At 44.4% G+C, this 26,065-nt stretch overlaps 1 protein-coding gene across 4 annotated transcripts in view; it reads left to right on the top strand.

Annotated features, from left to right (window-relative positions):
* The window catches only part of PDS5B (PDS5 cohesin associated factor B), a 184,388-nt gene that overhangs the window by 1,817 nt on the left and 156,506 nt on the right, over positions 1-26,065 (top strand). For 3 of the 4 annotated variants that reach the window (XM_090027779.1, XM_090027787.1, XM_090027752.1), the window contains exon 1: positions 25,362-25,493. The exons of the other annotated variant lie outside the window; for it this stretch is intronic. The gene's annotated coding sequence lies outside the window, so the exon portion shown is untranslated. Of the gene's footprint in view, positions 1-25,361; positions 25,494-26,065 lie in introns of those variants that run through there. 4 annotated transcript variants of the gene reach the window in all.

The following is a 26,065-nucleotide window of genomic DNA, read 5'->3' as shown; positions in this document are numbered from 1 at the left end:
TGCCCCTGGGTATCTCTATCCCACAGCAGAGAGGGGTACTTAGCTGTGTTAGTCTAAAGGCAGGGTAGATGGGCACACTTATAAACTAAGATAGAGCAGGGTTTCCCAAACTGTGGTACGTGTACCTGTGGGGGTATGCAAGATATCTCGGGGGGGGGGGGGGAGGGATGGGGGAGGTGGTACACAAGAGAAATTGTGAGATGGAGGATTTAATTTTCATTATAATTATTGGCATTTAAGGGGTTAAAATATAAAACATGATGGTAGGAATATGGGGGCAGCTGGTAAATCTGGCAGGGGGTACATAATAAAAAAAAGTTTGGGAACCTCTGAGAGAGAGAGAGAGAGAGAGAGCACAAGTTTTCAAGCTTTTGTGAACCAAATTTCATTTCATTTAAATGGTGTGAAAGGACATGTAGAATGCAGAGTATAAGGAGAGAGATTAGAATACAAAAGATGAGTGAAGAGAGAGAGAAGGAGAGATGAGGGGTGTGAATGGCAATACTAGGAGGGGAAAACAAATGTGAAATAAACCCCTAGGGACAACGGTCACAAAAAATAATCCAGGTAATGAGAGAAGAATCTATAGTCCCTGTTTAAACCATAGTTAACACAGTCCAGTTTGTGGATGACTTATTTTTCTGCAGTTTCCTGTTCAAACTGGTTTTTACACTTTTGCCTGAAGTACAGCAACCCTGATGTCAGGAATGGAGTGTCCAGAGGGTTGAAGTGTTCTGCCACAAGCTTTTGGGTCTTTCTGCAGCTGATTCCAGATCAGCATTCATTCATTCTTACACATAGATATCACCTTGTGTGGCTGAAGAAGAGCACTGTAAGCAGTGATGGCATATGTGAGTTAAAAGAATTGCAGGTGAAAGAACCTCAGAAGTTGTATTTCTTATTATTAGGTCTGGTAATGATGTGGTCTTGCTGTGGGGACACAGTAGGCATTTGGATCCATTACAAGGCCTGGTGCCTTGGTGAGAATGGGAATTCATTAGTCTGTTGTTTAAGGGATGCCATTTGACATTGGGGGAGGGGGGCGCTAGCTGTAAAATAAGACAGTTTCAAGGCAGCCTTTGAGGACAAACCTGTCATCCTTTTCCAGGATGAAACAATGGTCATTAGGCCTAGGGAGAAAAATTGGACATAAACTGGTTTAAGTGATCAGAAACTGGTTTAAACCTGTAACAGCAGAAGTTCAGTACACATAAACCAGTTTGAAAATGACTGAAACTAATTCAAAATAAACCTGATTGAATGTAGTATCAGACTTAACCGATTTGGGTCAAACTGGTTTATGAAACTTCTGTTCCAGACCCCTTCCTGGTTCAAGTTAAATTGCAGTCCCCCAGCATCCCAGCAAACTTTCTAGCCCTGGGCTGGTTTGTGCTGTCTCTTCCAGCAGAGACATTTAGGGTAGGGGGGAGACAGGGATTGCCCCCTGCCTTCCCCCAGTGAACCCCAATGAGGTCTGGGGTCAGGGAGGGGGGTTAAACTTCCCTTCCCTTGAGTACAGAGCTGCCCTGCCCTGCCCTGCTAAAAACTTATTGCTGGCTGTGACTGCGGACTACAAATCCCAGAGGCACCTGAAAGCAGAAAGAGAAAGTGATGAGCAACCTTGCAGAGTCCTTCTGTTGTAATTCTGGACTGCAAATCCCAGAGACCTCGGGGACAGCAAAAGGAAGAAGCGAACAAAGTCCATGCTGGCTACATGCCAGAGAGCCATGCTCTAGCGCCCCTCGGCTTCTGGCCTGAGCCACTGTAGGTATGTGGCTGCATTTCCTGAATCAAAAATAAATGTCTGTCCAGCTGTCTCTCAGTTTAATCTTTGTAACTTAAACTAACCTGCAAAGACTGAATTGAGTCAGCCTTGGGATTTTTGGTTACAGACAGACATTCAAAAAGCCTAAGCCTGAATTGTTTCACTCTTTGCAGGCTAGTCTAACCTGGCTAGGCTGAACCAGTTTGTAATAGCACAGACATCCCCTGCAGACTGAAGAAATACAGGCATATGCCTGCAAGTGGCTCAGGCTAGAAGCTAGGGGGCACTAGAGCAGCCCTTCTTTCCGTGCAGCCCTCCCTTCAGTGCTGAACTGAGGGAGAGCATGGGGAGGCCCTGCCAGGACACTCTGATTAGGAAGTGGTCCCAAACAGCCCAGCAGGGAGTTGATAACACAGTGTTTATCAGCCCATTAAGAAAACAAAAGTCTCTGTCATTAGTTAAATCTCTTAACTTTTTCCAAGGAAGGAATGAGGGATGTTACCAGCTGAGTTGTTGATTAACTCCAAAAAGCCCTAGCAGATGCTGTCCTGTCTGCCTTATGCTCTTTCAGCATTAGCTAGCAGACCACATGCTGGCTATTTTCCCTGGTGTGTGAGAGGGGAGCAGGGGATCCCTGCTTGAGCCAGGTGGGGTAGGGGGCACAGGGAAGCCAGGCAGATGCTGCTGTGCCTGCCATCTCTGCCAGAGTTCCAGCAAGGGAGCAGAGAGGACGAGCCAGCCCAGCTCTCTGGAGTAGAGAGCCCCACCCAGAGCTGCAAAGCATCTAGGATGCTGGGGGACTCTGGTTTAAGTTAAACCAGAAAGGGATCTGGGACAGACACTGCGTCGCCTGCTCTGAGGCTTTTCCATGGGGGTGGGCTCGGAGCAGGCATTGGGAGAATGGTGCAGCCACCACAAATTTCACAGGAGCTCTGCTCCCAGTGGTGCTGTCCACCACCTGGCACAACCTCAGGCCTTCCCAGCATGTGAGGTGGAGGAGGGACATGGAGCTGGGCTGCACCTGGCTGTCCAGGGCTGGGAGTGGAGATGCTGCAAAATTTGAGGTGGCTGCTTCTCCGAGCATTGCCAGTGCCCACTCTGAGCCCAGCCCTTGCCAAGAAGAGTCATGTAATGCTGACTCCAGCCTGCCCGTACTGTGCAGATCCAGGAGTCACCCTCCCCCCTGCCCTCCCAGGCTGCAAACAGCAGCAGGAGATGCTCCCCCCCCCGCTCCCATGAGCTATGCCTCCGTCCTGTGCCCCCGCCCCACCTGGGCAATGCCTGCTCCTGCCCCTGCCCCCTCCCTCCCTCACCGCAGGGGCATTTATCTGGCCTCTGCACCCTTTCCCTCCACCTCCCCTTCTGACTTACCATCTGGAGGCAGCTCTCCATGCTGCTGGCTCTGCTCCACGCTTTCACAGATTCATAGATATTGGGGTCGGAAGGGACCTCAGCAGATCACTGAATCCAACCACCTGCCCCAGGCAGGAAAGAATGTTGGGGTCTGATAACCCCAGCCAGGTGCTTGTCAACTCTCCTCTTAAAGACCCCTCCAAGGTAGGGGAACACAACCCCTCTCCAATAAGGGAAAAAACAGAAGCTGAGGAGTAGCAGGCCACTAATCCCCTGTGCCAAACTGGACATCCAGCCCATAGGCCATAGATGGCTGACCCCTGTTATAGGAATGTTTGGGTTTTTTTATGTAAAAGTTCAAATGTTGCACAAGCTGATGATACAGGCTGAGAATATTTATATCTATCATTGGTTACTGAGTTTTAGAAGTTCTGCTTCAACTCAAAATGTGTAAAAAAAATATGTAAATGGAAAAGAAGCCGGTAGAAGATCTTTTAATTTTTGGTGGGGAGTGGTGAGGGAGGAGAAGGGGGAAGAGGGTAAAAAGTTGAGAACTCTTCCTCTAGAATCTTTCTGTGCTTCCCTTATTGCAGCGGGATTAGGTATCTACAGGAGGGCAAGTGCAAGACTTCTGGGAGAGTGGAGACTTCCAGCTCTCAGCCAGGGCTGGTTTATAAATTCCAGCTGCTGCTCTGTGGCTGTGCACAGCACGGGCATTTTTCGGCCAAATTATTGGGCCGATATCCAATACAGACAATTTTCTTTATATCGGTACCAATCCGATATCAGACCAATGTATTGGTGCACCTCTAATTAAAATAAATCAACAAGATGTGGTATATTCTGCATCTCTTGATGACATCAGTTTAGATCAGAATAATTCCTGAAGGATGCACTTCAATCAGACACAATCAGAGTGTTTAGTAAAAGGATAATTTTCTTGTAATGGCCTGTGATGTACAGGATGCCAAGCTAGATCATCTAGTATTCTCTCTGAATCAATGAGAGCACTTGTTAAGCATCAAAATTTGTTAAATAATAATAGTTTGCTATTTTTTCTTAAAAGAATGCAATTGGTCAGATTAACAATAACCTTCAAAGAGCATGCTGTGCAGATTTGGGGAGTGGGATTTAAAGCTCACCATTGCTCTTCCATGATCATTGGTTGTCCAAGTGCTGATCCATCCCCCAACTATAAGAACATTTCCACGTTATCAGAAAATACCATCATCAGCAGCCCCTTGCAGTTGAGGATGACTGTCTTTCATGACTGCCTTATCTGTGGGTCCAAAAATGTCCGATGAGCAACTTCAAAAATGCATGTGTGACTTTTTTGTACAAATTCTGTTGCAATTTGGACATGTTTCCATGCAGGGTAAGTAGATTGTTTATTCAGTCTGTCACCAGTTGTTTCTGCCACTCCTGCTTTTGTCTCCTGTTGTTGTTGTAAGGTTTCAAAGTACTGACTTCCTTCATGTGGGGTACTCCTGGGCAATAGTCTCCCACGAGCTGAAGTTGATGTTTCATTTTTTTTTCAAGTTGGCCTTGAGGATGTCCTTAAAGCACTTTCTCTGCCCTCCTCTTGAGCATACCCCTTGACTGAACTGAGAGAATAAAATTTGCTTTGGGAATCTAGAGTTGGACATCCAGATGATGTGGCCGGCCCAGTGAAGTTGATGCCAGATGATCATTGCTTAGGGTGTTTGATTGCAAGAGGACACTAATGTTGGTGCATTTGTCTTCCCACTGGTGCACCTACGGTCAGATAGCTATTAGAAGTATAGAACAAAGCAGGCGTCCTACTTCCAAGGAACTAGTCCAGTGTGTTAATTTTCCCCATGTATGCAACTTACAAAAGTCATGCATGGATTTTTGTAGTTGCTCATTTTCCAGCAGTTCTGAGAGCTGATGATTGCTGTCTGTTTATACTTACAAATGTTACTTAAATTGCTTTTTTAACATGATAGCAAGATTTATAATAAAAATGACTTGCATAATAAATGACTTGAAGACCAATGGGTAAAGTTAATATCAAGGGAGTTGCACTAGTGATGAACTTGGTTCAAAACATTTAATTGCATTTACTTTGAAAGGTAGCCAATTTATCAGTGCTTAAAAATCAGGTAGACAGTATTTGCATGTCTGGTAGTTCCACTTAATAGCAGTGGGACTTTAATTGTGAGAATTGGATAACCTAAAATACACCTACATTGTTTGAAGACCCTCACAAGACAAGTACAAGACAGTACTCCTGAAAACGTATATATACTTGACAGTATAAATGAGTAATCCTGGTGAAGTCACGTGGATATTTGCAGGTTTGGGACCTTAATTTGTAATGAATCAAGTATCCTTAGAATCAGACCTAGTTGAGTGTTTGCTAGATGCCCCTAAACAGCTATGGCAGATGGTTTTTTACATGCATTTGTAGTATTCAGCCTTCCTTGTTGAATATATATATTAGGATACAGCTTTTAATAGCATTATCATTTGAGAAATAGTATCTGATCATATAATGAAATCTGTCTTATCATGGTATGCACAACTCCACATAGCAGTAGTGTAACTTAGGGGGCATGAGTGGGACACCAGTCCAAGGCCCCAATTCTGAGGGGTGCCCGATTGTTCAGGAAGCTTGCACTGACTGAGGCTGCAGCAGCCCTTGGTGCTCCAGTTGCAGCTCTGTGCGAGGAAGTAATTCTACCCCACTTTCTTTCCAACTGCTCAGGATGCCAACATTTAAAGTTATGCCTTTGCCAGAGAGGCCAAACAGTCCATTTCAAGCCTTTGTATGGAAAAAAAACAAAACAAAAACCCCACCACAAACCTCTGATATGCAACATACTCCAGGTAACAGCAGACATTCTTTTGTATTTATAGTGCGTGTTAGGTCTCTATCCTGCAGTAATTTCTGCTTACGCTTAACTTGATATTTTAAGAATTTTGATGAAAGCACTTGGACTACACACAGGCTTATGCAGTATTTCATTGCATTCGTAAATTTAGCAGTCAGGACTTCAGGTTGAACAGCAATTATATGAGCTTGTACTATTTGAGAAATAATATATACCAGAACAATTAAAAGTATATTTGTAGTTCATATAACTATAAGGCAAAGTTAAGACCATTTCAGACTATGCAGTATTGATTCCATTGTTGTTCTGAAACCATAACCATTGATTTGCAGCCAGTGCACTTACATATGCTAGTACTTGTAACATATGTGATAGAGGAAAAATACTTTACCATTCTTATAATAGATATAATATACTATCCTTTCTTTGGCATCGATGATATTTATTGAAGTCAATGGGGTTCTGAGCTTGTAACTGACAGCAGAATTTGTGCCAGTGTATTTAAAAATGTAAACAACATATAACTTTTTGGCAGTTATTTGCACATTCTGTGTAAGAACAAGTAATCATTTTAGCTTCTTGTCCTATGGCTATTGTACACTTCAGTTGAGCAATAGCTAAAGTTCACTGCTTAACAAATATGTCCTCTAGTACAGTGCTTCTCAAAGTGGTGGTCCGCGGACTGGTGCCAGTCTGCAAGCCGCTGGTCGCCAGTCCGTAGTGAGATGCCAGGAAAGAGAGAAATATATTAGCCGGTCTGCAGTGAGTTGCCAGGAAAGAAAGAAATATATTTTCAGAAGCATAACATTGGTATGTCATAGTGCCACAGTTCGTATGTTCCAACACTCTAGGTGACATCATGTTGTGCGAGGTGAGGAAAGAGAGAGAATCGTAGAAGCAGGGTCAGAAGGGACCTTGTAGATCTTCAAGCCCGACCCCCCCGCCTGGGCGGGAGAAAAAGACTGGACTCAAATGAGTCTAGCCAGGTAGTCATCAAGCCTCTTCTTAAAGATCCCCAGGGTAGGAGCCAGCACCACTTCCCTAGGAAGTTGGTTCCAGCTCCTAGCCACCCTAACTGAAGTAGTTCTTGCGGATGTCTAATCTAAATCTACTCTCTAATAACTTGGGTCCATTGTTCCTCCTCATGCCAGGGGGCACTAGGGGAAACAGCGTCTCCCCTAAACCCTTTTGGTGCCCCCTAGTGAGTTTATAGACAGTTACCAGGTCCCCCCTCAGCCTTCTCCTGTGAAGGCTGAACAGGTTTAGGTCCCGCAGTCTTTCAATGTAGGGTCTGCCCTGTAGTCCCCGGATCATGTGTGTGGCCCTCCACTGGACCCTTTCACTGTTGTCCACATCCCTCCTGAAATGGAGCACACAGAACTGGACACCGTACTCCAGCTGCGGCCTGACCAGCATCACACAGAGGGGGAGGATCACCTCCCTGGCTCTACCTGAGATGCACCTGTGGATGCATGACAAGGTGCAGTTAGAAATAGCCAGTCGCGCATTTGTGTAGCACTGTTGCATGCAGTTGCTGCCACCGGTTGAACTGGGCACCGGTCCCTGGCCCACTGGAAAAAAAATTGTCAGTCTGCCACATCAGAGAGTTTGAGAAGCACTGCTCTAGTGCATTTTTGTGTTTGATTTCATTTTCAAAGCTTGCCATAAAAGCACTAAATATAACTAAGGGAAGACAATGTTATTTGCATAGCTTTCAAAACCGATTAATAAATAGCAAAAAATATTCTCCTTCTTGAACTATTTGTATATAAAGAAAGAAAGAGATTCAGGAGATGTGTATTTTCTAACATAATGGTGTTTTAAAGGAAAATGTGAACTTTGAACTGACAAATTACTTACTAGAACTACTATGTATGTTAGCACTAAAAGACAAACATTTAAACTTTCATATTGTTTTGTTGCATGAATTACATGTGATTAATTGAACAGTCACTTGTGGAAGAGCAAAAGTCTCAATGAGATGAATATGCACAGTACAGTGAACAGATGCTATACAATGTTTGTTAGTTGTGTGACAGCTATTCCATTTAATTGTGTCTTTGCTCCCATTACCCAGAGGCATAACTAGCAGTTCTGGCATGCTGGCTGAAAGGAAGTTGGGGGGGTGAGCAGATTGACATCTGCATCTCTATTGAGCACTGCCGGAATAGCAACCAAAGAGCAGAGGTGAAAGACCAAAAAGCTGGGGCCAGGTCTGTTACCCCTCTAAACTGGCAGCCAGGGTTGGTACCCCACTTGCTCTCCCCTAGTTATGTTGCTGCCATAACTAAAGTTTATCTCTTTTTCTGTCCTACATGGTAGCATTGCTTTAATAGAAGGAACAAGATAGCTGGCTTTTGAATGTGGTTCCCAGGGCTAACATCCCTGGGAAGCCTCAGGAATACAGCCTCTTCCAAGGAACCAGGCTGGCATGGTCTTCTCTTCACTGTACTTCAAGATGGTAAAATAGGATACGGTATCTATACTCTGCCTGGGCAAAAGGAATTTAGGTGGAAAAGAAAATTGGAGTGGCTCAAAGAATTGACTGTTGCCAGTAAAAACCTTAGAAAGGGGGTGAGCAGAATAATATTGACTTAAAGTGAATCGAATTGCTCAGTTTCAGGTAGGAGACCAAAGGCTGGATTATTCTCATGCATCAGCTTTTATCTTGTCTAAGTTCATTGAAGTTAATGTAGTTGCTACTGATTTCCCCACCAAGTGTAGGACTACACTTCTTGCTGCTTAGGTGAAAAAATTTTGAATACCACTGTTTCTGAAGATTTCACCCTAAATGGAGAAAAATACAATCAAAGATTCCCCATCTTAATTATCACTAGCAATCATTTCCCAAGGCAAACTAAAATCAAGAAACATCAAGGTAAACCTTTTTAGGTAGAGAATATAATATGCTTTAATTCTCCATTTGGACTTTTTGAGGCCAGTATCTCTAGATGAGAAATCCCAAATGCCTCTTGTTATGTTTATAACAAAAATCAATTTCTGTCTCAGACATATTTCATTTTAGGAATTCTTTCTCTACCCATGTACCTTATTTAATAAGCCACATAATATTGTAATTAACAAGACCCTAATGTCATTTTTTTTTTGACCTCAGTGAAAGTAATAAAATGCATTCTCCCTGATGGTATAACTATACTACAGCTCTCACATGGGCAGGTCCTCTACAACACATACAAAAAATTCTGCAGTATGTCCTTCATGGTTGTAGTCTGTTGAATGATCTCCAAGATCTTACCTTCCAAAGAAACAGTATAGGAAGTGCATTAGAAACCTCTGCAAGAACTGAGTGATCAGCAAGGATTCTGGTTTTCCCTGGTAAAAAAAAATAAATAAATAAAAATCACAAATTCTCTGATTAAAAAAATAAAATAATTACAGATTCTCTGATTGTAAAAACTGCAAAATCCATGATTAATATGAAAGACCCCACCCAGCCCTGCTGATACCCCTCTCTCCTCCCTCCAACCCCCAAGTCCTGCTGGTGCCCCTCAGCCCCCACCCACAGTTCCTGGGCCCCCAGCTCTGCTGGAGGGGGGCCCCCAACTGCCAGGGCTATGGGGCCAGGGACTCAGGTCTGCAGCCCCCTGCCCCTGGAAGAAGGCAACAACTGCTGCAGTGGAGTGGAGCCCTGCAGCAGAGTGTGCTGCCTGCTGTGGGCTTGGGCATGGTAGTGCTAGCTCCCTGCTGCTGTGTGTACTCCTGGAGCGGCTGGGGGGGACCCATGGCCTCTAGATCTGTGTGCAGGGTGGGTGCAGGTGTGGTCTGCCTGCTGTGGGATTGGGCTCCTGCCCTGCTGCCCTCCCCTGGGGCCTCCACAGCCTAGCAGGTGCGATCCAGCACTGTAAAGAGCTGCGGGGCTGTGCAGGAAAGCTGTTTGCTACTGCGAGCTCTGTGCTGGCCTGATGATGCATTCCCTGCCCACGTGGCTGCAGTGGGGACAGCAGCACAGGGCTGTGCGCAGGAGATGTTGCCAGGACAATGTGGAGCTTGCAGTAACAAGCAGCTTTCTTGCATGGCCCTGCTGTTCTTTGCAGTGCTGGGTCACACCTGTTGGGCAACAGAGGCCCCAGGGGAGGGCAGCAGGGCAGGAACCCAAGCCTGCAGTAGGCAGCCTGCCCCAGCCCTGCCCCATGCAGAGATCTGGAAGGCATTGCAGCACTGGGCCTCACACCCCAACCTCTGCCTGGCCGGGCAGCATCCCCAATCCCTGCCCTGCCCTATCCAACTCCTTCCCTCCCTTTCTGTGGGGGCCTCAATCTCCACCCCCTTCCACTTACCTAAGGAGCTGCTCTCCAGGCTACCTGGTGCCCTCTGTCTGACTGTCCTCTTCCCACTCCTTCCCAGCTCCTTGCAGGCTGGAACTCTGCCAGCCTGCAGAGAGCTCACTGCAAAACAGCAAAATCCATGGATTTCTCCAGTAAAATGAGAAATCTGTGGTTGCCTCTGGTAAAAGGTAAAATCTGTGGTTTTCTTCATTTTTCTGTGGGAAATGGAAAACCTGGATCCCTGGTGATCAGGAAGGCCGGTGACTTTGAAAAAACCAGCAGCTGTAACAGAAGCTTGTTTCCAATGGGAAAGTTGGAGAAGGAAAGGAGATGAGAGGTGAGGAGAGGGAAGGCAATATTGAGTCTTGGGGTCAAAGACAGTAAAAAATATTTAAAAGCTGCTGTTGATTTATTTCTTAATTATGCTTTTCTCACTGTTAATAGTCCCATTTACTGCAATGAGACTATCATTTTTATATAGTTATCTTTTCTCCCAGAAAAGGCTTAAAATCAAAGCAAGACAAATCATAATAACACATAAAATATTCATATTCAGTAAACTATTACCTTCATTTTGCTGGCTAAACACCTGACCGTATAAGAAGGTCTCATAATGATTACAGAAGATGTCCAGGTTTGCGTTCTGAAGGGCCTTAAGGGTGGGGAATTCCCAAGCTGAGGAGTGACAACCTAGAATGACTTCCTATGTATTTTCACCAAACCCACTTGGTGCCCAGGTGGAACTTGAAGGAGGTTGCTCTCAGTTAACCTTGGGGACTGGGATGGAGCATAATGGAGGAGGCAGTCCCTTAGGGCCCAGTACGCTACTTCAGTGCATAAGGTTAGCAGCACATGAGGCAGCAATTTTTAAGCAGAATGTTGCGTGCTGCAGGTGTGTAAACACCTACACGATTCACAAGATAAACCTAGCAATTACAAATAAAAATCCATCATGTAAAAAACATTCTGGCCTGTTGTGGTCTTTCTGAAATAGAAAGAATTCCTCTATTATTTTTCTGTAGTAAAAAAAGAAATGAAAACTAAGAGGAGGCATTTTCCAAGGGGTGCTTTGAATCTACAGAGGGGTGCCTTGAGTCTGACAAGATTGAGAGCTACTGCTATAGGGTTTTTCAGGACAAGAGTCTTAGATTGTAAACCTCCCAGCAGAGGGAATTGTTTTATGGTACTGTAAAAAAAATATTATAACAAATATTAACATATGGCAAAGTTGTAGGAGGTAATTGCATGAAAATCACTCAAGCCAGGATATTTTAATTACTATCTTTCTACCCTACCTTTAGTTTGGTGAGGAGCCAGATATCACAATCTAGAATCAAATAGTGATGTCAGGGTCCCTTGACATTGTGGAAGGTAATTTTCTGCCACATTTGCAGTACTTAATGTTATTTTGTATTTAGAGAGAAAAATTATATGCCATATGCCATCTGGATAAAGGCCACTTGCAATTAATTTGCTGGTGCGTCTTCCTTAATATGATTTTCACTAATGAAAAAAGAAGAATAAAGATTACATTCAGATTATTACTTAGGAGCACAGTGCTATTTATATAGATGTTGTGTATTGTGAAGAACAGAAGTATTCATATTTAAACTAGTTTAGTGGTTGCTGTGGCCAGGAACCTAGTAAGTACAGTATGCATCAGTATATGTTTAGTAAAAATTATGCATTTCCTTTTTGTAAATTTCATAGACATTAGGGCTGGAAGGGACCTCACAAGAACATCAGGTCCAGCCCCTTGCCCAAGGGGCAGGAAGTCAGCTGAGGTCAGATCACCCCAGCAAGATAAGTGTTCAAGCGTTTCTTTAAGGTATCCAGAGTAGATGCGTGCACCACTTCCGGGGCGAGTTTATTCCAGACTCTGGAGACTTGGACAGTAAAGAAGTTTTTCCTTATGTCCAATCTAAAACGGTCTTCCAGCAGTTTGTTAGATCTTCTCTTCCCTTGGGGTACCTTGGTGAAAAGATGTTCCCACAGTTCCTGATGCACACCCCTTATTCTTATAGGCTGCCACCAAGTCACCCCTGAGCCTTTACTTCTCCAGGCTGAAGAGTCCCATGCCTCTCAGCCTCTCTTCATAAGGCCTGCTGTCTTGACCTCTTATCATGTACATGGCTCTCCTCTGGACTCCCTCAAGATTCTCCACACCTTTTCTGAAGTGTGGAGCCCACAGTTAGATGCAGTACTCCAGCTGTAGCCTCACCAAGGCCAAGTAAAACGGGAGGATGACGTCTTGGGTCTTGCTTGAGATGCGTTGGTAGATGCAAGCCAGACTTTCATTTGCTTTGCCAGCTGTGGCATCACATTGGTGGCTCATGTTCATCTTGTGGTCAGTCATGACCCCCAGGTCTCTTTCGGTTGTGGTGCTAGCGAGTGTAGCACTGCCAAACCTATAAGTATGATGTGGGTTTTTTCTTCCGAGGTGGAGTACCTTTCATTTCTCAGTGTTGAATGCCATCAGGCTTTCATCCACCTACCTTGCAAGCCTGTTCAGGTCAGCCTGAATTGCCAGCTTATTTTCTAGCATGAAGCACCTTTCAGCAATGGAACCCTATGCACCTTAAACCACTTTATAAAGATGAGCAAATAATAACTCAGTTCTCCAGCTAATGAACTGAAGTACAAAGAGGCTACATAATTTATCCAGAGTCACAAAAGAAGCTAATTTAAAAACTGGGAATTTAACTGATAAATCCTGATTTCCCAGTTTCTAATCTGACCTGCCTCTATTGGTATAGAATTGTAAGAGAGTCTTATTTACTGGTTATTATTATTTTAGCACATTTGACATGCTAGTGGCTTCCCATCCCTCCTCTAAAACTGGGTGGTTATATTTGTACATGAGGGGCCTGGAATTGTTTAATAGTTCTATCTACTGCATGTTATACAAAACAAGCTTATACTAATATGCCAAGCAGTTCTTAAACTGAAAGTGTTGTGGAACGTGTTTAAAAATGAAATGTTAGAAAGAATTAATTAGTGTTTTCGTTCTGGAACCAAGAATGAGAAATTGACTGTTTATTTTCTCCATGTATATGTGGTCATCTTAGCCTTAGTGTATAGTGAGCTGAGAGACTAGTGGAGTGAAATTTCTGCAATTACTTGGTCAAGTACAACCAGATTTTGATTTGACCTTATTAGTAACTGGTATGCATCTATGTACACAGTTTACTAAATATGTTTTCATAACATATATGCATGAGGGCTAAATAAAGATTCCATGGAGAAACTTGTCTGGCACTACATACTTTTTGAGTCCTTATAACATTTTTTTACATTAGCTATTTTTGTATTTAGATTTTTAAAGCTACAGCACAAACTTCAGCTGCCTGAGCAGGCATAATGATAAGTAGCAGTAACAGGCTATTATTTACTCATTATGTAGGTTCAATTTCAGGTTTTGGAGAGAAGTGCACTTTAGTAGTTATAGACCCTTCTGCCTCTCTCTCCCCTGCCCCCAGCTTGTGCATGTCCTAAAATCCCCACAGTTCCTGCTCTCATAATTGTTTGTTCCTACACACGACAACTGCAAGTCTTCTTTCCCTCTCTTCCTCTGCTTCCATTCACCGCCATCCTGCTTCCTGATCCTGTTTTTTCTACTTCTATACTCCATGCTTTGCTGCTGTCACTTCCAGTTAACCCTAGTTAGTGCCTTTGTATTGAAATCAGGCTCCTTCTTGCTATCAAGACACCAGCATGAGGAGCACTGAAAGCATGGGAGTAACAGTTTCCCTAATCTCAGGTCTGAAGCAAGGCATGATAGCAGCCTTCAAAGCTATGAGAAGCAACGGAAGAGAAAGTCTCTCTCAAGCACATGCAAGTCTAGGATGGACTCTGACCAGGCATCATGTAAGACAGGTACAGGGATTAAGTATGCTCTCTGGAGGTAGATTCTTTGGAGGATAAAGCTGCCAGCTCCAACAAACCCAATGAGTATGTATGACCTTCAGTTCTGCAAAAACTTACAGCTTGACCATATTTAGGGTTATTTCCATGAAAAGACATATTTTTTACTCTTCCCAGGTTTCAAGTCCTTGTTCCAAAGATGTGCGAATTAAATAGATAGGGGCCCCTCTATACCTTAGGTGGATGTATGGGTTCACTGAAGTTGGTAGAAAATTTATGAATGGCTTCAGCTGAGGCAGAATTTCACCCACTGTATTCATGAAACTGAAATTAATATGAACCATATCTTAAGATGAAAAAGGAACTGTTTTTTGTATTTGTGTTTTAAAGCTGAGGAGAAACCACCACAATATTGACAAAGCCTGACAGTACAAAGGTACTGCTTAAGAAATAACAGACTAATTACTAATCATAGAACATTAGGATTAGAAGAGATCTCAGGAAGACATCTAATCCAATTCCCTCCTGAAAAGCAGGACTATCTGCAGCTAGATCATCCCAGGCAAGGCTTTGTCTAGCCAGGTCTTAAAAACCTCCAGGGATGGAGATTTCACCCCCTCTCTGGGTAACCTGTTCCAGTGCTTTACTAACCTTCTTGTGAGAGAGTTTTTCCTAATGTCTAAATTAAACTTCCCTTTATGCAGCTTGAGACCATTGCTCCTTTTTTGTCATCTGTACCACTGAGAACAGTCCAGCTCCATCCTCTTTGGAACCACCCTTCACGTAGTTGAAGGCTACTATTGAATCCCTGTGCAGTCTTCTCTTCTCCAGACTAAATAAGCCCAGTTACTACAGCCTGTCCCCAAAAGTCATATTCTCCAGCACTTTAACCATTTTTGTTGCCCTCCACTGGACTCTGCAATTTGTTCACATCCTTTCTGTAGTGGGGGGCCCAAAACTGGGCATGATACTCCAGATGTTGGTGCCATGGTACCTTCATTAAGAATCACTAGTCTAACTGATACCATCCTGTCCTATTTTGTCAGCAATGAGGAAAAATGAGTAAGCATCTCTTACTACTGTTTTTTTCATATACATTTCCAAAGGTGGGATTGTCTTGGGATCTAAGCTGAAGGGAAGGAGAGAGTAAGATCATCAGAGAAAGAAAGAAGTTGTTGTCTTATCGCTGTAAGTTAGTCATCATTCAAAAAACTACAAAACAAAAGGCTGCTAAATACTGGGTCACTCCATCTGCTTAGTGTTCTCCTGCTAAACTGAATTCCCACCAGCTGCAAAGAACCGTATTTAGGGAACAGCTGGAACTAGTAAACACAATAAGAGATTTTTGCCATTAGCTGATTTATCATCTTGCCCCCTAAGTTTAATGCTTTAAGTAGTTCCTATGTCAATATACTCACACTTAACTTTTGTTTTATCCCTGTAGGTTATATGTAATAAATAACACAGTGCAAGAATAGCTGGTTGTTTCTACTAACTTGAGTTGGTAGAATAGTTAATATTAATATTTGAGTGCTCCTTGTTGAACTTAAGATTTAACATAACTGAACCAAATACATAAAAATATTTTCTGAGCCTATTTTCAGAACCAATTAGAAAATAACCCCAAAACAATCTATGGTATACAATATGAAAAGAACACTTTTTTGTTTTAATCTAAATTACTGCATATTTTATCTATTTGGCATTCATATTAGTATGTATATTTTTTCTAAAATTATAAAATGTAACTAAATTAGGTGTACAGTTAGCAAATTTTCAGATGACATCAAAAGGGATGGAGTTACCAACCCTTTAGAGGATAGCATTAGGATTCAGAATTACCTTGATAAAGGGAGAAATGGCCTGAAATTAATCCACTGAAATTCAGTGAGGTCAAGTGCAAAAAATCCAATAACATACTGGGCTATATTAATTTCTTAGAAGTCAAGGGAAGTGATTGTTCTGGTAAAGCCTCACCTGGAGAACTGTTTCTAGTCTTGGATACCACGCTTCAAAAGAAGACCTGGGCAAATTAGAGAGTCCAGAGGAGAACAAAACAAATTATTAGAAAATGTGGAATCTAGGAGACACAAAAGGTTTGAAGAATTGGGATTGTTTAGTTTAGAGAAGAGAAAATTGAAGGTGGATATGCTAACAGTCTTCAAGTACCTAAAGGTTGGTTATATGGAGGATGGTGACAGGCTGTTCTCTAAGGAATGATGACCTTAAACTGCTGCATGGGGAATTCAGGTTGGATATTAGGAAGAACTTTTTCATAATGAGGGTAGTTGAGCATTGAAACAGCCTACCCAGAGAAGCTGTAGAATCTCCATCCTTAGAAGTTTAAAGAGAGTGGTAGACACTTGGCTGGGATGATTTGGTCAGGGATGATCCTGCTTTGAGCAGGGAGTTGGACTAGAGCAGCATTTTTCAACCTGTGGATTGTGACCCAAAAGTGGGTCACAACACAATATGAAAGGGTGGTAAACAAACTTTAAAAAATGATTCTCCTTTAAAGGAGAAAAATGTGGGAAGCTGTGGCTTTCCTCTTGCTGGCTGGCAGAGTTCCAGTCTGCCAAGGGCTGCTTGGAGCCCTCCATCCCCCATACACACTCACTCCCTATACCACAGACTGGGGGTCTGGGGGCAGTGGGGGGTAGCAGATCAGGACTGAAGGGCACTGGGTTGGGACTGGCCATTGATGTTTACAAATGAGTCCTGGTACAAAAAAGGTTGAAAACCACTGGACTAGAGGACCTACTGTCATTCCTTCCAGCCCTACTTTTCCATGATTCTCTGAATGCAACAAATTAAAAATTATCAGAAGTAGCAGCTACAAAGTAGACATCTTTCCATACAATTACTTCTGGAATAATTCAAGGCAATCCACCAAGGAATCAGATATTTTTTCTCTCTCTCATTCTAGTGTGAGGCTGACTGCCATTGCTACAACTGTTCATGGAGGAGTCTAACTGCACCTCACTTTTGTAACTGTCATAAAAGCTCCCAGGAACTTGAGATGAGTTTCACTTGGGGACTTTAATATAGAATGATAGGATCATAGAAAATTAGGGTTGGAAGGGACCTCAAGAGGTCATCTATTCCAACCGCCTGCTCAAAGCAGGACCATTCCAAACTAGATCATCCTAGCCAAGATTTTGTCTATCTGGGCTTTAAAAACCTTCAAGAATAGAGATTCCACAACCTCTCTGGGTAACCTGTTCCACTGTTTTACTAACCTCCTAGTAAGAAAGTTTTTCCTTGCATCTAACCTAAACTTCCCTTGCTGCAACTTGAGACCATTGCTCCTTGTTCTGTCAGCTGCTACCACTGAAAACAGTCTAGTTTCATCCTCTTTGGAAACCCCCTTCAGGTAGTTGAAGGCTGCTATTAAATCCCCCTCAGTCTCCTCTTCTCTAGATTAAATAAGACCAGTTCCCTCAGCCTCTCCTCAGAAGTCATGTGCCCCAGCCCCGCCACCATTTTCGTTGCCTGCCAAACTCTTGAATTTATTCACATCCTTTCTGTAGTGGGGGGCCCAAAACTGGACACAGTATTCCAGATGTGGCTTCATCAATACTGAATTAGAGGGGAATAATCAGTTCCCCATATCTGCTAGCAACACTCCTACCGATGCAGATCAATATTTTGTTAGCCTTCTTGGCAACAAGGGCAAACTGTTGGCCTGTTAGCTTATTGTCTACTGAAACCCCCAGGTCCTTTCCTTCAGGGCTGTTGCCTAATTGGTCAGTCCCTAGTCAGACACACTGATGCTGAGCATTTCTGCAACTAAAAAGTCAGCTCCCAGTAATAGAATTCACAAACCCAAGTTCAGCTCTTAAGTTACCTATATTTTAAAGGAGGAGAGTTAGATGGCAAGGGTTTGGATTCACAGTACTCTGCATAGTGAGTGAGGGGATGCCTATGCCAGACTGTAGGAAATGCTGAAGGGGATGTGTCCAAAAGACTATCCCTTTCCTGAACTAGGAAACACCTTGAAACCTTCAGCCTAGACTTTCTTGCCTGTAATCCTATTGTGTACAGATTTGTATTGCTAGTTGTGTTTATATATTTTTTCATTAGACTTATTTGCAAATACGCATAAGATGTATGGAGAACTGAGGATCCTTCCCTTCCTGAGCAATGACTGAAATGGCTGCCCCATAAACCTTACCTTTTTTCATACGGTGGCTCAGCTTCAGTAGGAGAAGTGAAGAAAGTATTCTGCCCAGCCTAGCATTAGCCTGGTGGTTAGGGCACACTCCTGGGAGGTAAGAAATGGAAGTTTGAATTGCCTCAGGTTGGGGGAAGGACTGTAATCTAAGTGTCTAATTTCTCTTGAAGATACTCTAACCAATAGAATAGTATATAAAAGATGGGCAATAGCCCTGACAGTAGTACCCCTTGTGCTCTTGAATAAATGTGGCTGCTGGACTTGACGCTACCAATATATATTAGGCATGGTCTGTAAATATATTTTGGATCAGGGCCTCTAGGGACTTAAATGAAGGGATGCCTAGTGTATGAATATCAAGTAGCCTTTGATGGGAGATGGGTATTTAAATGTTCATGTCAGTCAACATGGCAATATTTATGGGTATGCTTCTTAGCTTAACATTAGGTGCAAGTGGGATGCCTGCCAAAAATGTTGGTATCTGCAGTGTCCTGGACACATCAGAGGCGTAGATTTTTGTGAGTTTTTCTTTTAACTTAGATGCTTAAATTCAACTGAAGTTCTATTTTAGATGCCTGTGTTCTTTTGTGAATCTTGCCTTTAGCCTATAGATTATCCATATTTCAGTGAATCAAAATTATCACAGATATTGTACAGTGAAGCCAGTGGGATTGTTGCTTATAAAAAGAACAGGCAAAGGAGAGAACTGATGGGGGTGTATACAAATAATTGTCTGCCACATAAAAATTAGAATGGAAAAATCAAATGAATAAAGGTGAGAGAGGTAAAAACAAAGTTTGCATTTATTAACCCTCATTCACATGACCCTCTCCAAAGGTCTCTTTTTCAGATTTACTGAATATTCTTGGTAGAGTCTGTTAATTTATTTTTAAGATAGAGGTTTAGAATATAAGCAAGGACTTCATGGCAGAGCCAATTTCAAGGGCATTTCATGGTGTGCATGCCCCTCAATGCTGAGTGGCAGAGAAGCACTGCCCTTGGTAATAGTTGGTGGAAAGGCCCCAGCAGAGGGAGGAGGGGGAAGGGGGCAGCCTCCATCTTATCTGCTGTCCTTCATGCTGCCAGCTGGTAACTTCCCTTCTCAGCAGTGAGGATCACTGGCTCCCACTGGGGAGCTAGCATTTTATTTTGAAGGGTTTTTTGTTGTTGTCGATTTCACAGATTTTGTGGACAATCCTGGATTTCATGGGTTCTGCAAAACTGTGAATTAATAGGTCCCTAAATATAAATATTTGAACAAAAGTGGCTTTTTAGCACAACCAAATCAAATGGCTGGTTAGGCTCCCTCATATTCATATTCTGTAACTCACACTGGTCCTTTCCTTTCATCTAATGAAAGAACTAGATCTAGATGGAGTGTTTCATAGCCTGTTACTTCTTGCTGGGAGTTTAATACCCTACAAACCCAGCAGATATAAATCAAGGACAGGGTGCAAAAGACACAAAATAAGTAAAGTTTATTCTAAGATAGTAGTAATAAAAGAAGTATTTAATAGATACTGAGACCACACAAGACTCATGCATAGTTTCCAGTCCTGGTGATTTGTTGTTTTTTGGAAAACAAGAAGTCTGTAATGGAACAAAGCAAGTCTCTTTCATGACTGCTGCTTTTTACTTTAAAACAGAGTCATGCATAACATAGCTGGTGTGGACAGATGAAACATTTAGTGTTTTTAAATTATATCAGAATCCCATGGGTTATGCTGAATGATGTTACTCTTTAGTTCAGTAATAATAGTTCAGGGTGCCATCATTCCCTGGGGTCCTGTGAGATCCTTTTAAGGATATCACACAATACTAGGAGTGTAAACATCTACACATGATTCACAAGATAAACCCAGAGATTTCAAGTGGGAATCAATAGTGTCAAAGCCTTCTGATCTGTTGAAGTCTTTCTGAGTGCCCTGCAACAGAACAATTGCTCTTATTTTTTCATAGTCAGAAAACAAGTGAAAGCTAAGTGGTGGCATGTTCTGAGGGGTACCTTGACTCTAAAAAGATTGAGAACCACTGCTTTAGTCTGTCAGCATTTATACCGTTACAAATGGAGCTAAACTACTGGAACTTTAAGCCCATTTCATTCAGGTTTAAACTTATATTGGTTTACCTCCATTTATATAGCGGATGCATGTTCCTGAAAAATAAAGTTCTTCATGACCCACTTTAAAAGTGGTATGCTGCATACTTGTTTACAAGCCAGTGTCTTCTGGGGTGATTTGAATTAAGAGAATGTACGTCTGATGCACTGAAGTTGAGATGTTATTGTATGTAAGGAGCAGCTTAGAGGAAAGCATAACTGTGAGAATGGGAGAGGGAAAGAAATTAAATGTTGAGGCTGTTATCGTGGATGTAGTAAAAAATTGATCAGTGACAATAAGGAAATAGACCAGAGAATAAAAACGATGGGAACTGGGCAGAGTATTGAAGGCAAGAATGCTTATAGGGAAACTGATATGCACACATCTTGGCCTTCTGTGTTTAGGGTAATGCAGTGAGAAAGGGGACTGGGGAAAGGCATGAAAGTTTAATGTATTTTCACATTTTTTCTTGAATGCCAGTTCCCATTACTGAAGAAGAGCCAACATGGTTACAAGAAGATTAACTGGATTATGTGCATTTCCATCTGAGGTAGTTATGTAGTGCTCATTACTGTACTCTGAATGCTTTACAGTCTTTAAGACATACAAAAAATTAGAACTCTATGTTCCAAAACAATAGACCAGATGGGAAATCGCAAGAAGATTTGTCCTTTTCTGCAAGGTTTTGGGATCAAAGTCCCTTTGTCTGGCTCTGAGAAAAGTGTAGATGGTACAAGATGGTAAAAAGTTCCCATAAGTAGGAAGTAAGCTTAATTTTTGCACAGGGAGAGCTGAAGATGGAAGGCTGTCCCCCTGGGTCCATAATAAAATGTATAATTTTGGAACCAAGAGTTCTAGTTTTTTGTGTCTTCTGGGCTCAGATCAATTTAATGGATTTATCCTAACTGATCTGTTGTTAGGGCTTCCTAGGTGCTACAATAATACAAATATAACATGTCTGCAATTTTGGTCTTAAATGTAAGAGAGTCTTTTGTTTTGGAAAGTTTGACAACTAATGGGTACAGGGAAGACAGTACTTCCTGATTATCTAGCATGTTGCTTTTATGTCCTTTATCATTATCCACTACACAGAATATAATTTCCTAAACTTCAACAGTCAAAAGTATTAAGATCATTTTCTGGCCTCTAAAATATGTTTAACTAAACCTTAACACAGCATATGAGAAAGTTCAGAAAAAGGCTTATTAGTTGCAGCCAGTCATGGACTCTAGTGGCAGAATGGTTAAGCCAACTATAGCACCAGAAGTGTGAGTGTGAGTCTTGCCTTGGACTTAAAGCAGTCATACCCAGTTCAGAGGTGTAACATGGTAGCTTTATGCCCTGGCACTAACAGCACATGTGGCAATACTGCCAGCTGTGGTTGCAGCTACTTTTGTGCCCCTCTCCCCCTTCCCTACCAAGCTGGTGGCCAGGGCTATTGTCCGTCACCGCCTACCTCTTAATTGCACTATTGCCCCACTTGATCCAGCTTTAAATGAGTGCTTTTGTCATTTAGGCTTTGGAAGAGTTAAAGGCAGACAAATGTTATGCTAGCAACATCATTTGCTTGTTTCATAGTTTCATAGTTTCTAGGATTGGAAGGGACCTGAGCAGATCATCTAGTCCGACCCCGTTAAGAAAGAAATACTGGGGTCAAATGACCCCAGCAAGATGTTCATCTAACCTCCTCTTAAACACCCCCAGGGTAGGAGCCTGCACCACTTTTCTTGGAAGCTGGTTCTAGACGCTAGCCGCCCTGACTGTGAAGTAGCGCCTCCTGATATCTAACCTAAACCTACCCTCTGCCAGCTTGTGACCATTATTCCTGGTCACTCCTGGCAGTGCTCGGGGGAACAGTGACTTTGATCCCCCCTGACTAGTTTATAACAGGCCACAAGATCCCCCCTCAGCCATCTCTTTTGGAGGCTGAACAGGTTCAGGTCCCTCAGCCTCTCCTCATAGGGCCTGCCCTGTTGTCCCCTGATCATACGAGTGGCCTTCCTCTGGACCCTCTCCATGCTGTCGACATCCCTCTTGAAGTGTGGCGCCCAGAACTGGACACAATACTCCAGCTGCGGCCTGACCAGTGCCGCATAGAGGGGGAGGATCACCTCTTTGGACCTGCTTGAGATGCATCTGTGGATGCATGCCAAGATGTGGTTGGCCTTCCTAACTGCCTCCCCACACTGCCGGCCCATGTTCATCTTGGAGTCAATGATGACCCCCAGATCCCTTTCCGCCTCCATGCTGATAAGAGGGGAGTTCCCTAACCTGTAGGTATGGTGCTGATTGTTCCTCCCGAGGTGCATCACCTTGCACTTGTCTGTGTTGAAACCCATCCTATTCTCGTCTGCCTACCCTTGTAACCTGTCTAGGTCTGATTGTAGCCCGTTGCATCCTTCCAGTGTACCCACATCCCCCCACATCTTAGTGTCATCAGCAAATTTGAACAGGGTGCTTTTTACCCCCTCGTCCAAATCACTGATGAAGATGTTGAATAGTGAGGGCCCGAGGACAGCCCTGCAGAACCCCACTGCCCACATCCTTCCAGGTTGAGAAGGACCCATCCACTACCACCCTCTGGGTGTGGCCCTCCAGCCAGTTGGCGACCCATTTGATTGTGTGGGTGTCTACACCACAACCCCCCCAGTTTCTTAATGAGAACAGAGTGAGAGACAGTGTCAAAAGCCTTCCGGAAGTCCAGGAAGACTATATCCACTCCTACCCCTGCATCTAATGATCTGGTGATCTGATCGTAAAAGGCCACCATTGTGTATCGTTGGCTACAGAAACTAGCATGTCTTAACTATGCTAGCCTTATGGGTGGCTACGTTTGGGTAGACCTTTCATCTTTTTCTTTTTTTGGGGATTGATGGTCCCCAATCAGTACATACTGGGGTTTGGCAGATGCTTGGGTAACAGCAGCTCTTTTCTTTCTCCTTATTTTTGGGCAGGTAAGTCCTAGAATTTCCCCTTGGAAGTCTAAATGATGCTTTGCTGATCATTTTCTGTTCAACTGTAGCATCAGGAGGACTCTTCTGTCTTCACTGTACTTTAACAGGTGTGTGGGACAGTAAGAACAGGATATGGCTGCATGTATAATAGGGTACTTATTTAATGATTATTTTCCTCTTGTCAAATTTCAAGTAGAAGGTTTTGAGCATTGTCCCATTATAAGAATAGATGAAGGTTTAGAATTGGAAAGATCTGTGATAGGTAGGAGTGAATTGAAGTTTATCTGTTGGCTTCTCATGAGAAGAGATGCTTGAAGGGCTCCCTCCTGAGGAACAGTGAGGGTACTACTGCTGAGTTAGTAAGAAGACACTAACCTAGCAGTTTGCTTGTACTGGTCCAGTGTTTATTTTGTGTGCTTACAGCCTATGTAAGAAAATTTACAGTGCCAGCAGAGGGAAAAATAAAAGGGTTAATTTTTAAGAGTTCATTTCTGAAATGAAAGAGAGATTTTAGTTACCTCTGCTCTCTGCAAGTTCTTTTCTAACATCTAAGATAGTGGCCATCTGGTACAAAAGCTTATGTCTTTCTGAATGAGTTGTTTCTAAGATGCCACCCTGCCCTGCCTTCTGCCTGAGTTCAGATTAACATAGCTAACTGTTTGCCACATGAATGATTGTATTAGTGATTTTGGAACTGGTGATTTGGGACCATGTCTCATACTTCCTAACAGGTTCAGTTTTCATTTTCTGAAAGTTTGTGCCTAGCTTCAAGATATTGTGGCACTTAATGAAGTTCCCTACCTCATCCAAATGAATAAGATGCAAGAGACAGAGTTATCTGTAAACAGGGAATGCTAAGAAGACTCCACAATCCATAAATGGACTTGGGCTAGCAATTGGATTTAGCTAACAATTTGGCAGCGTAGGCCTTTTCTAGATTTGGTTAAACAGTGTTCTTTTAGCAAGGACATGTGAGCTAAAATGTTTCAAAAACAAGGCAAGGGAGTTTTGTGATTGTATGTTTAAAAAAACTAATGGTATAATAAAAGCTGACGAAGGCAAGGTTGGTTTTATTTCACCATGTGTTTTAGCATTCTATGCATTTGTCTGGGATGCCTGAGACGGGTGATTTTGCCTTGAGCTTTTGGTCTAGCTGTCAGGAGGTTCCTTCCAGCTCTATTTTTCTGATCTGGTGCGGCATCTAGTTGAGGTAAGCTAAAGTTTTGAAGTGTATTTGTTGTAACGTGTTAGCTAGCTTTTAAAATTTATATACATCTCTATACATTTTGTCCTGCCTTAGGTAGGATCTAATATTTGGGCAGATCTGCTGAGTGTGAGGGAGATCAGTCACGTGTGCATCCCAGGTGAGGTGTAAGTGAGGTGTCTACCCTGCATCATAGATTCCTGTCAGTCCGGCAAGCTGGCTTCATTTCACACCACATTTTGTATGTCCTGGCCAGAGCCTGCCCCTCTTGTAGGTCTTTGCTGGGGGGCAGGTGGGTAACAGTCCTACTGCATTGTTTCTATCAGTGATTCCCCTAGGCTTGCATCTTAGCTGTTGGACTAGTACCTCCAATGCGTTTGGGCTGGGGCTGGGCTTGCTGACTTCCCTGGCCTGAGGTAAGGGATGTGCCCGCAGGAGCCTAGGGCACGTTGTCCTTGGCTGCCGGCGCTGATTCTCCGGGCTCGGCTTTCTTGTCTCGGTAGGACGCGGCTCTCGGGGGTGACCCCAGTTCCCTCCGGGGAGCGGCTCGCGGGGAGGCAGGGCGGGCTCCGGGGCTGAGGGGAGGGCGCGGGAGCCCGGCGGCGCGGCACGGGCCAGCCTTCCCTGCCCTGCCTTAAGCGTCAGTCAGCAGCGCGCGGCGCGGCGGCTGGCCGGCCGGCAGGGGGCGCTGCTGCCCCGCACTGGAGGCGCCGCTGGAGCCGCCGGAGACAAGTTGGCGCCATTTTGAAGCGAGCGGGGGGGACCGGGGCGAGCTGCGGAAGGGGAGGGCGGGGGCGGGCGGCGATTGGCTGCGGCGACGGCGGCGGCAGCCTCGGCAGCGGCAGCGCCTCGGCGAGCCCACGGCGGCGGCGCGGAGCGGAGTGGATCGGATCGGATCCGCCTGGGAGCGGCGCGGAGGCGGCGGCGGAAGCGGGCGAGGTAGGACAGGGCCGCGCTGCCTCAGCCCCATTTTCCTTTCTCCTTGGGGCGAGGGGCCGGGCGCCGAGGCCCCGCTCCCCTCCCCCCAACCCCCCCGGGCGGTTCCGCGAGTTAAATTTGGCGGCTCCGGTCCTGGGGTGCTGGAGTACCCCGCAAGGGGTGACCTTAGCCGGGGCTGTGGGTCGCTGCCTCTGCCCTACCCGCGCTCCCCACGCGCAGCCGGCTCCGGGCAGCGGCCGCCTCTCGCGGCTGCCGGCCTAGTCCGCGCTCGGTGGGGCGGGGGCAGGCAGCGCTGTGCCGCGGGCCGGTGCCCGGGGCTTGCCTCACTGTGGGCCGCGGGCGCCGCATTGTTTACACGCTGGGCGGGAGGAGGCTGCGCTGCCCCGCGCGGCCCGGCCCGGCCCAGCCTAGCCTGGGGGAGTCGCGCCGCCGCCCCGCGCTGCGGGTTTCCGCGGGAGCCGCTCGGCGCGATTTGCTGCCCCGACGGGCCGGCGCGTTGCACCGTGGGCAGGAGCACTTGGCTGCCCGTGAGTAGCGGTTTCTAACGGGGAACGGCGGCCCTTCGTCTCTAC

Source organism: Crocodylus siamensis, chromosome 1, assembly GCF_052110815.1.
Source record: "Crocodylus siamensis isolate JL-2025a chromosome 1, ASM5211081v1, whole genome shotgun sequence".
Lineage (NCBI taxonomy): Eukaryota > Metazoa > Chordata > Crocodylia > Crocodylidae > Crocodylus > Crocodylus siamensis.
The sequence above is the reverse complement of the archived record's forward strand: the minus strand, read 5'-3'. Positions and strand labels throughout refer to the sequence as shown.